The following is a 12,350-nucleotide window of genomic DNA, read 5'->3' on the forward strand; positions in this document are numbered from 1 at the left end:
CATGTTGACCAAGCAGGATCCCTTGCTGGGAAACTGTCTGATGGAGAAAAGCAGGTTCGTTGTCTGTGTCTGAGGTGTCCATTTTGTGGCCAGATCGTTCTGTCATAATAACCAATGTCTTCTCTGGGCACCCACTAATACAGACACAGACAAAGAACTCCCAGATAGTGTGAAGAAAATGGTTTAATAGTGGACGCTGGTCTTGCCGATCTGAATGGTCTCACTGGCGTGTGGAAATCCAAGATGGAGGCTGGGAGTTGGAGAGAAACCAGGTAGGACGAGGCAGGCGGACGGGAGGCTGGTCGAGCAGGGCAGAGCTGGGTCTTGGGTCAAGACGGCTGGAGACAGAGCAGGAGCAGGAATGGAAGCTGATGGTCACAACACAGAAAGGGAGTACGAAGAGCACACGGCTGGCACAGAGATAAACGCAAACACAGAGCCAATGCAACTATACCACAAAGGTAAACAGACGATCTGGCGACGAGTGGGAGAATGAACCAGGTTTTATGGACCAGGAGAGTAGGTGACTGATGAGGCTTGATAGAAGACAGGTGTGCAGGTGATTAGCTCCAGCCCCGCCCAACCTCCAGACAGACAGAAGGGGGAGGGACCAGCAGCACAGACAACAAGGAGGACAGCACTAGGAACCCTGACATTTCCCTCCTCTCAACAGCTGGGAAAATCCTGTCGTGGATCCTTTGGAATCGTCTCACCACCCTGGCTAAAAAACTTCTCCCTGAATCCCAAAGCAGTTTTCGATCCCACAGAGGGACCACCGATATGATCTTTGCGGCACGACAGCTCATGGAGAAAGCAAGAGAACAACAGAAGACAATGTTTTTCATCTTTTTTGTCCCTGAGAAAGGATTTTATTCTCTTCCGAGATCACTTTGTGGGATGTGCTATCCAAATCTGGATGCCCTGACCACATCATCCAGATGATTCGCGCCCTCCATGATGACATGAAAGGCTGTTGTCTGTTTCCGTGGAACCCTTTCCGAGCCTTTCTCCATAGATTGTGGAGTAAAGCAAGGCTGTATTCTAGTGCCTACATTATTTTCCTTATACCTGGCTGATCTCTTGCAGAAGACAGATCGTCACTTGATGGTAAAGTCAACATCCGTTACCACTTCGATGGCAGCCTGTTCAATCTCCAGTGCTTGAAGTCTAAGAACAAGACATCCACTAATGCCATCATTGAGCTTCAATATGCCGATAAAATGCTGCTCCTGCCATGAATCCAGAAGATCGTCAGTCGACCACCAACTCCTTTGTTCAGGCCTATGAAAGTTTTGGCTTTTCTGTGAACATCAAGAAAACCAAAACGCTTGCTGTTGTGCCTCAGGATACCCCAGAAGTTCCGCTTGAAATCACCATCCATGGCCAACCTATAGAACAAGTTCAATCCTTTCAGTACCTTGGAAGTGTCCTTGAAGAAACATGCAGTCTAGAACCGGACATCACCAACAGACTGAAAGCTGCCCACACTGCCTTTGGCCGACTTTCTCACCGCGTTTTCTATGATTGTCATCTCAAGACATCAACCAAAATCATGGTTTACCGTGCAGTGGTTCTTTCAACCCTCCTGTACGGTTGTGAAGCCTGAACCCTCTACAAATACCAAATCCATAAACTAGAACTGAGAAGTATTCTGGGAATTTCCTGGCAAGAACGGGTCACCAACAATTAAGTTCTCGAATGAGCCGATCTCCTTTCCATTGAGACGACAATTGAACATCACCAGCTGCGGTGGCATGGCCACATCTAGAGGATGCCAAACGACAGACTCATGGAACAAATTTTATACCCCGAACTGACTGAAGGTCAAAGAAAAAGAGGAGCGCCCAAAAAACGCTACAAGGATTGTATCAAGGGAACGCTGATCACCTTCAACATCGACCCTAAGAACTGGGAAAAAGTCGAAAGCACTGGCTGGTTCCATCCAGGCTGAAACAGACAAATGAACGCATACGGAAGAAAGCACCGCCGCCGAAAAATCCGCCAAGAACAGAGAGCCGCAGGAATGGGTCCACCCCCTACTATCCCCTGTCCACACTGTTCCAGCCTCTTCTATTCTCACCTTGGATTTTCAAGCCATCTTCGTTTTAAGCACACACCTTAATCTCTTGGAATGGATCCTCGGACACGAGAGACGCCAACGACGACAACTCCACATCCTTTGCGGTGCGTATGTGACACTTATTGGTGAGACTGGGTACTGCATTTTGTGTTGGTAGCTGTTGTTTGGAATGAATGAGTTCAGTTCCCACGCGTTTCAAGCAGGGAAAGACAGTTGTTCTGTAAGTGTCGGATCCTTGGAGCGATGCGTCGGTAACTGTTGTTTTTTCTTGTTGTATGGAAATATCATAATTAACACTTGCGTGAGTATGTATGTGTAACCCACTCAAAAGTAATCTACAAGCAGGGTTAGGTTATTTACAGTCTAATTTCTCATTTCTAGGTATATTTTAATTATATGTTTCACCTGCATATTATTTTAGCCCAGCAGAGGGCAGTAGTGATGCTCCAGATAGAGAAACTTACTGCAACGTTTCTCAGGGAGAGGAAGATCGAAGTCGAAAACAGCAGAGAGTAGTAAGTTGAAGTTGAAACGCGAGCTCAAAGAAAAAACGGAATTAAAGAAATAGTTAAAAGGGTTTTCTCCACAGAATCCACCTCTAACCAAGTAACAAACAGAATGGGATTGAAATTCTGACGGGGATTTCCGAGAATTGTATTCTTTTCTCCGATGATTTGGGACCGTCCATTGGACAAATCGCCAATGGACGGGCGGCAGACGAGCAGAGGGCACGAACAGGAACATCTCGCCAGCAACCGGAACTGTTCTACGCCACATGTCTTCATTTCATCGGGCAGATAAGCGCTGAGATCTCACCGCACTTAATTACAAAAACATACTACCTGGGTAGATGAACATTGTTTACTTTTGGGGGGGGCGGGGTATTTCCTCAGAGCTCTGAAAGGCAATTTTTTCATTCTCTATTTTGTGTTTAATGTTACAGTAAAATAAATGCCGACCGTTTGAGTAAAACGTAATAGGTGTTTTGGTGTTGTCATTCCTCTACTCCTCTTTGAAAAGTACCTTAAACAAGCACTTGCAGTTTATAGTATACCTATCAAGTGCCCACCCTTACATATGTAATAGTTATAAGGATGTAATTTCATGTTAGCGTAGCTCATTATTTTACCTCGTGTAGCCTATGCTAGTTAGCTATCTGCGTGTGAATGTGCAAGAGCTAGTTTGTGTGCATATGAAATAGGTAATGTGAAAGGACAGAAAAGACCATTTGGGTACTTAGTAATTGTAATCTTTGTGTTTCTTTAGTTTGACAAAAAAGGGAAAAATGAATGTATGGAGTAAAGTCTTCAATAAACGTCCATCTGAAGAAGACGTCAAGCTTGAACTGCATTCATTCTCTCATTTGCTATCTACCTACGCCTTGTTAGGACACAATTGCTAGGGCAGAATAGTAAAAGGGCGTTAACACAGCGGGTGAAGTCAACAGAACAGCTTTGCTTCACATCAGTGCCTGAGTGACAGCGACAACATGGATTCTCAGAAGGAAGAAAAGAAAACAGAACAAGCTGGAAACTAGGTCATCTGCCAAGTCTTCGTCAGTCAAGTCTAGTGCATCATCAGCTAGCAGTGCTGCAACTAAAGCTAGGGCCAAAGCAGAAGCATTCAAAGTAAAGATCGCCTATTCAGAGAGGGAAGCAGCCATGTTGAGGGAGAAAGTGCGCATTGAGGAACAACAGCAGAGAACACTTGCTGAAGTAGCACGCCGTAGAGGAGAAGTGGAAGCAGGTCTCTGTGTATTGCAGTTGGAGAGGGAGGCAGCAGCAGCATTCAGAGAGGCAGAGGTCTACGAAGCTGCAGCAGACTTGGAAGAGGAACGGTGTCACGATTTTGGGGATGAAGAGTGAGCTCAGTGTACTAGGGAGTATGTGCAGAACCACACTCCGGTACAATACACTCAGCATCCATTTCCTGAATCACAGCATGCACTTACAGAGTCAAGTCCCCCTCTTCAAACCATCACTCAGCAGTCTTCTCGTGCTCACCCTCATAACATCAGCTACACACAGCATGCTGGAATGGACTGTTAGGGCCAACAGAACAATGCAGCACAAATGCAGCTTGCTCCAGTCCCTCCTTCTCGCGCCTCATCGGAAGGCTACATGGACACACCAACCCAGATGCCTGATTTCGCCATCTATCGTCCAGAGAATTATTGGGCATGGAAATCCTCATTCCAGAGCATCACACGTGACCTCAACCTGACGCCACGAGAGGAACTCGACCTACTCGTCAAATGGCTTGGCCCAGAGTCATCCACCCAAGCTAAACGAATCAGGTCAGTCCATGTAACCAACCCTGCAAAAGGAGCCAAAATAATATGGCAGCGCCTAGAAGAATGCTACGACGGGTGCCCTGAGGTCATCGAACATGCTCTGCTGAAAAGGCTTGAAGATTTCCCACGCATCACCAACAAAGACGCTCGCCAGCTGAGAGAGCTGGGCGACCTGCTACTGGAATTGGATTCTGCAAAGTGGAGTGGTCTTACACCTGGGCTTGCATATCTCGACACCACACAGGGTGTTAACCCCGTAGTTGAAAAATTATCCTACAACCTGCAGGAAAGATGGGTAACACAAGGCTCCAGATACAAAGGAGACCATAAGGTAGCTTTTCCACCTTTCAGCTTTTTTGTACAGTTCATCTGCAACCAAGCAAAAACCAGCAACAACTGCATGGTGTGTGAGAGAGGATCTTATTTTTGCAATGTTGCGAAGGTGGTAGAAGGAGGATTTGACCATTTGGCCGATATGTGGCTCAAGGGAGAGGGTGGGATCAAGGATCACACCAAGGTTGCGTGCCTGGGGGGAAGGGGAGACAGTAGTGCCATCGATGGTGAGTGCAAGGTTGTTGATTTGGCGGTGTTGATTTGGCTGAGAGTGGACTTGGAGCCAATGAAGAGGAGTTCAGTTTTGTCACTGTTGAGTTTGAGGAGGTTTTGCTGCATCCAGACTTTAACTGCAGACAGACAGGAGTCGATGTGAGAGAGGGGTGGATTGTGAGGGCATTTGGTGCTGAGGTATATGTGGGTGTCATCAGCATAACAGTGGAACTCCAAGTTGAAATGGCGGAGAATCTGACCAACAAAGATCCCGTCTCCAGATCCCAGTGCTCAGATCCTTCTACTCCTGGGGAGAGATGTCTTAAGTGTGCACAAGGCACGTGAGTAGCATAATGGCTCCCACAACACACCATATGCACAGCGCTTGGATTTGGGCTGGGTCATCATAAGAGAGATCTGCCTAGATAGAGCTCACCAGCCTGCTGATATCAATGTCTACAAAACAAACATACTCCCAAATAGCAGAGCCTCATTCTTCACACCATGCTCTAAGAGTGTCCATGTGAAAAAGCGAGTGAGTTCCCATCCTCTTCAGTACTTACCTGCTTTGCTGTGTTACTCCAGACCCTCCAAAGGCCTCATTGCTGACACAAGCTGTCTCGGAGATGATGTTTTCTTGAGGACTGCAGACGACGAGAAGACGGTACTGTCAATTGAAGATAACATCTTCTTAGATGTGACGAACAAAGAGGTGTATCTTGCTGAAGACAACCACTGGGTGGCGCTATTGCCTTTTCGCTTGCCACGGAGCTGGCTTCTGAACGACAGAGCAAGCGAAGCAGAGGCTGTTCTCGTTGCAACGCACCTTCCAAAGGAAACTAGGAATGAAAGAACATTTCTTTGACTTCATGCAAAAGGTCATCAAAAACCATCAAGCTGAAACCACTCCGCCTCTGTAGCCAGGTGAGGAATGTTGGTATTTGCCAATATTCGGCATTTACCATCCCCAAAAGTCTGATAAAATCAGAGTCGTGTTCGACTTGACTGCCCAGTATAATGACATCTCACTCAATGATGTTCTGCTGAGAGGGCCCGACCTCAGCAACACTAATAGGTGTCTTGCTGCATTTTCGCAAAGAGCAGATAGTCATCACAGCGGACATTGAGCAAATGTTTTACAGCTTCAAGGTGAAAGAAGATCACTGCAACTATCTTCGCTTTCTGTGGCACAAAGACAACTGCCCTGAAGAGGAGATCATTGATTACAGGATGACTGTACATGTCTTTGGAAACAGTCCGTCGCCAGCTGTTGCCATATATGGATTGTGACACACAGCAGAGCATGGTGAGGCAGAACATGGCACAGACGGTAAAGAATTTGTGCTGCACAACTTTTATGTTGGTGATGGCGTCACATCTGTTCCCAGCGAGGAGGAAGCTATTGACCTCCTGAAACTCATGCAGGAAATGTTGGCGGAGGCGAACCTGAAACTCCACCAGATGACCTCCAACAGCGCCACAGTCATGGAGGCCTTTCCACCAGAGGACAGAGCAAAGGAGATAGAAGACTTGGATTTGAGTGCTGGTCCACTGCCTCTCCAGCTCAGTCTTGGCGTAAGCTGGAACCTTAAAAATTACTGTTTCACATTCAAAATGTCAAGAGATGTCAAACCATTCACACGAAGAGGAACACTTTCCACTGTCAATAGCCTGTATGACCCCTTGGGGTTTATCTCTCCTATCACTATGCATGGAAAGGCTCTTGTGAGAGAACTCTCATCAATGCGGCAAGAGTGGGACATGCCTCTCCCAGCAGATAAAAGGACCCAATGGGAAGCATTGACTACATCTCTTGCTGACCTTTAACACCTACACATCCCAAGGTCATATGTTCCAGTCTCTCTCTCACAGGCTCATTCTAGGGAGGTGTGCATCTTTTCAGATGCGTCTATTCTGGCCATAGCTGCAGTGGCGTATCTGTGAGTCATAGACTCAGATGGACAGTGTCATGTGGGGTTTCTGATGAGCAAGTCGAAGCTGGCTCCATTTCCTGCTCACACTGTCCCACGCCTGGAGCTGTGCACCTCAGTGCTTGCTGTTGAGCTCATGGAGCTCATAAAAGAAGAGTTAGACACAGAGCTGCATGTCAAGTTCTACACAGACAGCTGTGTAGTACTCGGCTACATTCACAACACCACAAGGAGATTTCACATGTATGTGGCCAACAGGGTTACACGCATAAGGAAATCCACCACACTGAGCCAGTGGCATTATGTCCGAACTGACCTGAACCCAGCTGAAAAGAAAAGCATCCCTTGATCATACCACCTAATCATCACATAGCCACTCTGCTAGTTCAACATTACCACAGCCAGGTAGCCGCCAAGGTTGCCATTTCACTGCGGGTGCAGTACGCACAGCAGGACTGTGGGTTGTCAGTGCCAAAAAGCTCATCTCCAGTGTCATCCACAAATGTGTCACGTGCAGGAAGCTGAGAGGAAGGCTGGAAAATCAGAAAATATCAGATCTGCCCCCAGACAGGGTGTCTGTAGATCCTCCATTCACACACACCGGGCTTGATGTGTTTGGTCCATGGAGCGTGGTGACACATTGAACGAGAGGGAGCAGTGCTGAAAACAAAGATGGGCTGTCATATTCAGCTGCTTAAGCACCAGAACAGTTCATCTGGAGGTGATAGAGTCAATGTCAACTTCAAATTTCATCAACGCCTTCTGCCGCTTCTTGGCTATCAGAGGGCCAGTTCAACATCTGTGATCAGACAGAGGAACAAACTTAAGGGAACTGCAGATCAACACAGAGGACCCAGAGATCAAAAACTTCATGCAAGATCGAGGCTGCACCTGGTCATTTAATGCACCACACTCATCCCACATGGGAGGAGCATGGGAGAGAATGATTAGGGTTGCACAGCGTATCCTCGATGGTCTCCTGTTGAAGAACAGTGCCTCAAGACTCACATGAACTTCTGACTACACTAATGGCTGAAGTCCTGGCCATCATGAACTCCCGACCTTTGACCCCCGTCTCAACAGACGTAGAGATGCCTCAAGTTCTCTCACCTGCAATGCTGTTGACTCAGAAAGCTAGTGTCACACCTGCTCCCTGGGAGACTTCAAGATTGATCACCTACACAAAAGCCAGTGGTGTCAGGTCCAGAGTCTAGCAGACTCCTTCTGGAAAAGATGGAGGCAGGAGTACTTGGCAACGCTGCTGCCTAGGAGGAAGTGGACTGAGGGCAGACTGAATCTTCAGGAAGGTGGCGTTGTCCTGCTTAAAGACTGTCAGGTGAAATGCAACGAATGGCCGATTGGGCTCATCACGAAGACCATGCCAAGCAGCGACAACAAAGTTCGTAAGGTCATGGTGAAGACTGCCAAGCAAAGAACTGTGAAAGAGTACCTAAGACCTATTAATGACTTAGTTGTGCCTCTATATAATGATAATAATGGAGGGAGAAATAATAATAATATAGTGGCATAATAGTAATTACGCCAGACGGGGAGTGTTCTGACTGAGAAATTTAAAGGTTTGTTGTATTCAGTCTATTCTAGGCCTATGTTAGTTAGCTACTCCGCATCCTTTGCGGTGCGTATGTGACACCTAGTGGTGAGACTGGGTAGTGCATTTTGTGTCGGTAGCTGTTGTTTGGAATGAATGAATTCAGTTCCCATGCGTTTCAAGCAGAGAAAGACAGTTGTTCTTTAAGTGTCGGATCCTTGGAGCGATACGTCGGTAAGTGTTATTTTTTCTTGTTGTATGCAAATATCATAACACTTACGTGAGTATGTATGTAATAGTAATAAGGATGTAATTTCATGTTAGCGTAGCTCATTATTTTACCTCGTGTAGCCTATGCTAGTTTGCTATCTGCGTGTGAATGTGCACGGGCTAGTTTGTGTGCATATGAAATAGGTAATGTGAAAAGACAGAAAGGACTATTTGAGTACTTAGTAACTGTATTCTTTCGTTGTGTGTCTTTAGTTTTACAAAAAAGGAAAAAAAAGGAATGTATGGAGTAAAGTCTTCAATAAACGTCCATCTGAAGAAGACGTCAAGCTCAAGCTGCATTCATTCTCTCATTCGTTATCTGCCTACGCCTTGTTAGGACACAATTGCTAGGGCAGATTAGGCTGCTTTAGCCAACACCGCCATCACCGATTGTTGTGCTCTGGCCGAGGAGGCGGATACATTTTTCCTGGCTGGTCAACAGCACTGCGCGGCCACTTTTTTTCCTGCCCAGACATTTTCATCACAGTCTGGAGACACAACAGTCGCCGCCACCGCAGCAGCAACTCAACGGTGGCAGGATGACAGCTGGTGTTTTTACCACGCAAAGTTTGGACCCAAAGCCAGTATTGGCCATGTGCGTCGGCCGAACTGGCAGGCTGCTTTTCATCAAAGACTCCACGGCGGTTCCTGTGCAACACGGGTGCGTCCTGCCCGCATCGAGAGTAGACACCCTGTCCTGCGGATATGCCCCCTCCCCCCACCGAAGCCGCTAATGGCACTAGGTACGTGGAGCTGTGTTTCGCAGGAGAGTGGTTCGGTTGGGACTTTATCACGGCGAAAGTGGCCGTCCCTCTCCACGGTGCAGATTTCCTATGCGCCTATGGGCTGTTGGTGGATGTCAAAAACCGCCGCTTGATAGATGCTGTTACTTTCTGCTTGTATGTGTGTACTCTCAGCGAAGCGGTCTCCATCAGACTGTCTAGCATGTTCTCCGCCGCAGGCGATTTTCTCCGGCATCTTGCTGAGTTTCCGGCCCTCATGCAGTCCACCTTCTCGTCTTCCAACGCCTAGCATGGAGTCAAGCACCACATCGTCACCACTGGCCCACCAGTCTATGCTCGGGCTCGGCACCTCGACCTGGCCAAGCTCACCTCCGCCAGGGAGGAGTTCAAGAATATAGAGCGTCTTGGCATAATTCGCCGCTCTAACAGCCCGTGGGCTTCACCCCTCCACATCGTCCTGAAGCCTGGTGCCGCGCCCGTTCGGTGATTACCGCCGACTTAACAATAAAACGACACTGGACCACTACCCAGTCCCACACACCCAGGACTTTTCTGCCCACCTGGCTGGAAAAGTCGTCTTTTCCAAAGTGGACCTCATCTATGGATACCATCAGGTGACCGTCCACCCACTGGATGTCCCCAAAACGGCGGTGATCACCCCATTTGGACTATTCGAGTTCCTGCGCATGCCGTTCGGCCTCAAGAACGTCGTGCAGACATTCCAGCACCTCATGGATTCGGTGCTACGGGACCTGCCTTTTGTTTTCGTCTATCTAGATGACATCCTTGTTGCCATGCAGCACCTCCAAAGTGGAACACCTGTCCCACATCCGAACTCTTTTCTGATCATCAATCCAGCCAAGTGCCATTTTGGGCTGACAACCATTGATTTCCTCAGACACCGAGTCACCAAAGACTGGGCGGTACCCCTCCCGGCAAAGGTGGACGCCATCGTGAAGTTACCTCGACCGCTCACAGGCAAGTCCTTACAGGAGTTCCTTGGCATGGTGAACGTTTACCACCACTTTATCCCCCGAGCTGCTCAACTCATGCGACCCCTGTATGAGGCCCTGAAAGGCAAGGCCACTAAACACACTGTGGACTGGTCTGCGGAGAAGGACAAGGCGTTTGTGGACACCCAGGCTGACGCAACAATGCTGGCACATCCATCACCCAAGGCTCTGATCACCATTACTACAGGTGCTTTGGACTATGCAGTCAGGGTGGTGCAAGAGCAGTGGGTGAACGGCGCTTGGCAGCCGCTCGCTTTCTTCAGCCAACAGTTACACCCCAGCGAACGGAAGTATAACACTTTTGATCGGGAGCTTCTCGCTCTCTACCTCACCGTTCGACACTTCTGTTCCCTGCTGGAGGCCCGCCAGTTCACGGCGTTTGTGGACCACAAACCACTGATGTTCGCCATGGCCAAGGTGCCTGAGCTGTGGTCCACCCACCAGCAATGATAGCTCTCCTACATCTCGGAGTTCACCACGGATGTACAGCATGTTGCTGGCAAAACCAACCTCGTCGCTAACTGCCTCTCCCGAGCCATTGTGGCGGCCGTCCACTTGGGTTTTGACTATGCCCACATGGCAGCTGACCAGGCCACCGACCCGAACGTGCAGGCTTTCAGGACGGCTGTCACAGGGCTGCAGTTAGAGGACGTGGCTTTCGACGATGCTGGCATCACACTCCTGTGCGACGTCTCCACGGGTTGGCCCTGGCCCATCAGTCCCACTAGCTGGAGGTGGCATGTTTTCGACGCTGTCCATGGCCTCTCCCACCCTGGCAAAAAGCCATCTCATAGAATAGTGGCAGCAAAGTTCATCTGGCACGGGCTCAAAAAAGACGTGAGCGACTGGGCTAACACCTGTGTGGAGTGTAAGTGCTCTAAAGTGCAACGCCACACGAGAGCCCCGCTGGCACTGTTCCCGGTGCCCGAAAGGAGGTTCGACCACGTAAATGTGGACCTAGTGGGCCCCTTGCCCCGCTCCCATGGTTTTACTTACCTCTTCACCATGGTGGACAGGACCACTCGATGGCCAGAAGCCGTCCCACTGTCATCGAAGACATCCATCAACATAGCCCGCGCATTCATTGGGACCTGAGTCGCCTGCTTCAGCACCCCATCTGACCTCTCCTCGGACAAGGGCTCACAATTTGCGTCTGAGCTCTGGAACGCATGCCGCAGAGAGCATAGGGGTGAAGCTCCACTGCACCATCGCGTACCACCCGCAGGCCAATGGGTTGTGCAAGCAGTTTCATCACTCTATGAAGGCGGCTCTTTGGGCCAGCCTCAAGAATAGCAGCTGGGTTGACAGGCTCCCGTGGGTCATGCTAGGCCTCAGGACTGTCCCTAAGGAGGACCTCCAGTCCTCGTCTGCTGAACTGGTTTACAGACAGCCGCTGCGGGTCTCAGGGGATTTCGTCCCCAACACCACAGCTCCCTGGTCTGCAGCCCATCAACGGACCATGCTCCTGGATAACGCAAGAGCTTTCGCACCAGTCCCCACGTCGCAACATGGCCTCCCACAGTCTCATATCCCCGCAAGTCTGCAGATGGCAGAATATGTTTTCATCTGCCACGACGCCTGCCGTGAACCCCTGCATCCTCCCTGCAACGGGCCGTTCTGTGTCCTGGAGACCGGAGACAAGCACGTTGTTGTGGAGGTCGGCAACAAGCCAGAGCGCATTTCAGTAGATCACCTCAAACCAGCTCACCTGGACTTGGATCGACCTGTTGGACTTGCCCAGCCCCCACAGCGGGGGCGCCCTCCTACCCTGCCCCCAACCCCTCAACAAGGCCCCTAAGGTTCCTCTACCATCCACCCCCCTCCAAATTGACTTTTTTTTATTATGGTGAATTCTGGGGGGACGTATGTAGCGGACAATATGGGCAAATTCACCGTAATTGGTAGACACGGGCCCTTTACGAAAG

The sequence above is a fragment of the Lampris incognitus genome, chromosome 5 (assembly GCF_029633865.1).
Source record: "Lampris incognitus isolate fLamInc1 chromosome 5, fLamInc1.hap2, whole genome shotgun sequence".
In the NCBI taxonomy this organism is placed as follows: Eukaryota; Metazoa; Chordata; class Actinopteri; order Lampriformes; family Lampridae; genus Lampris; species Lampris incognitus.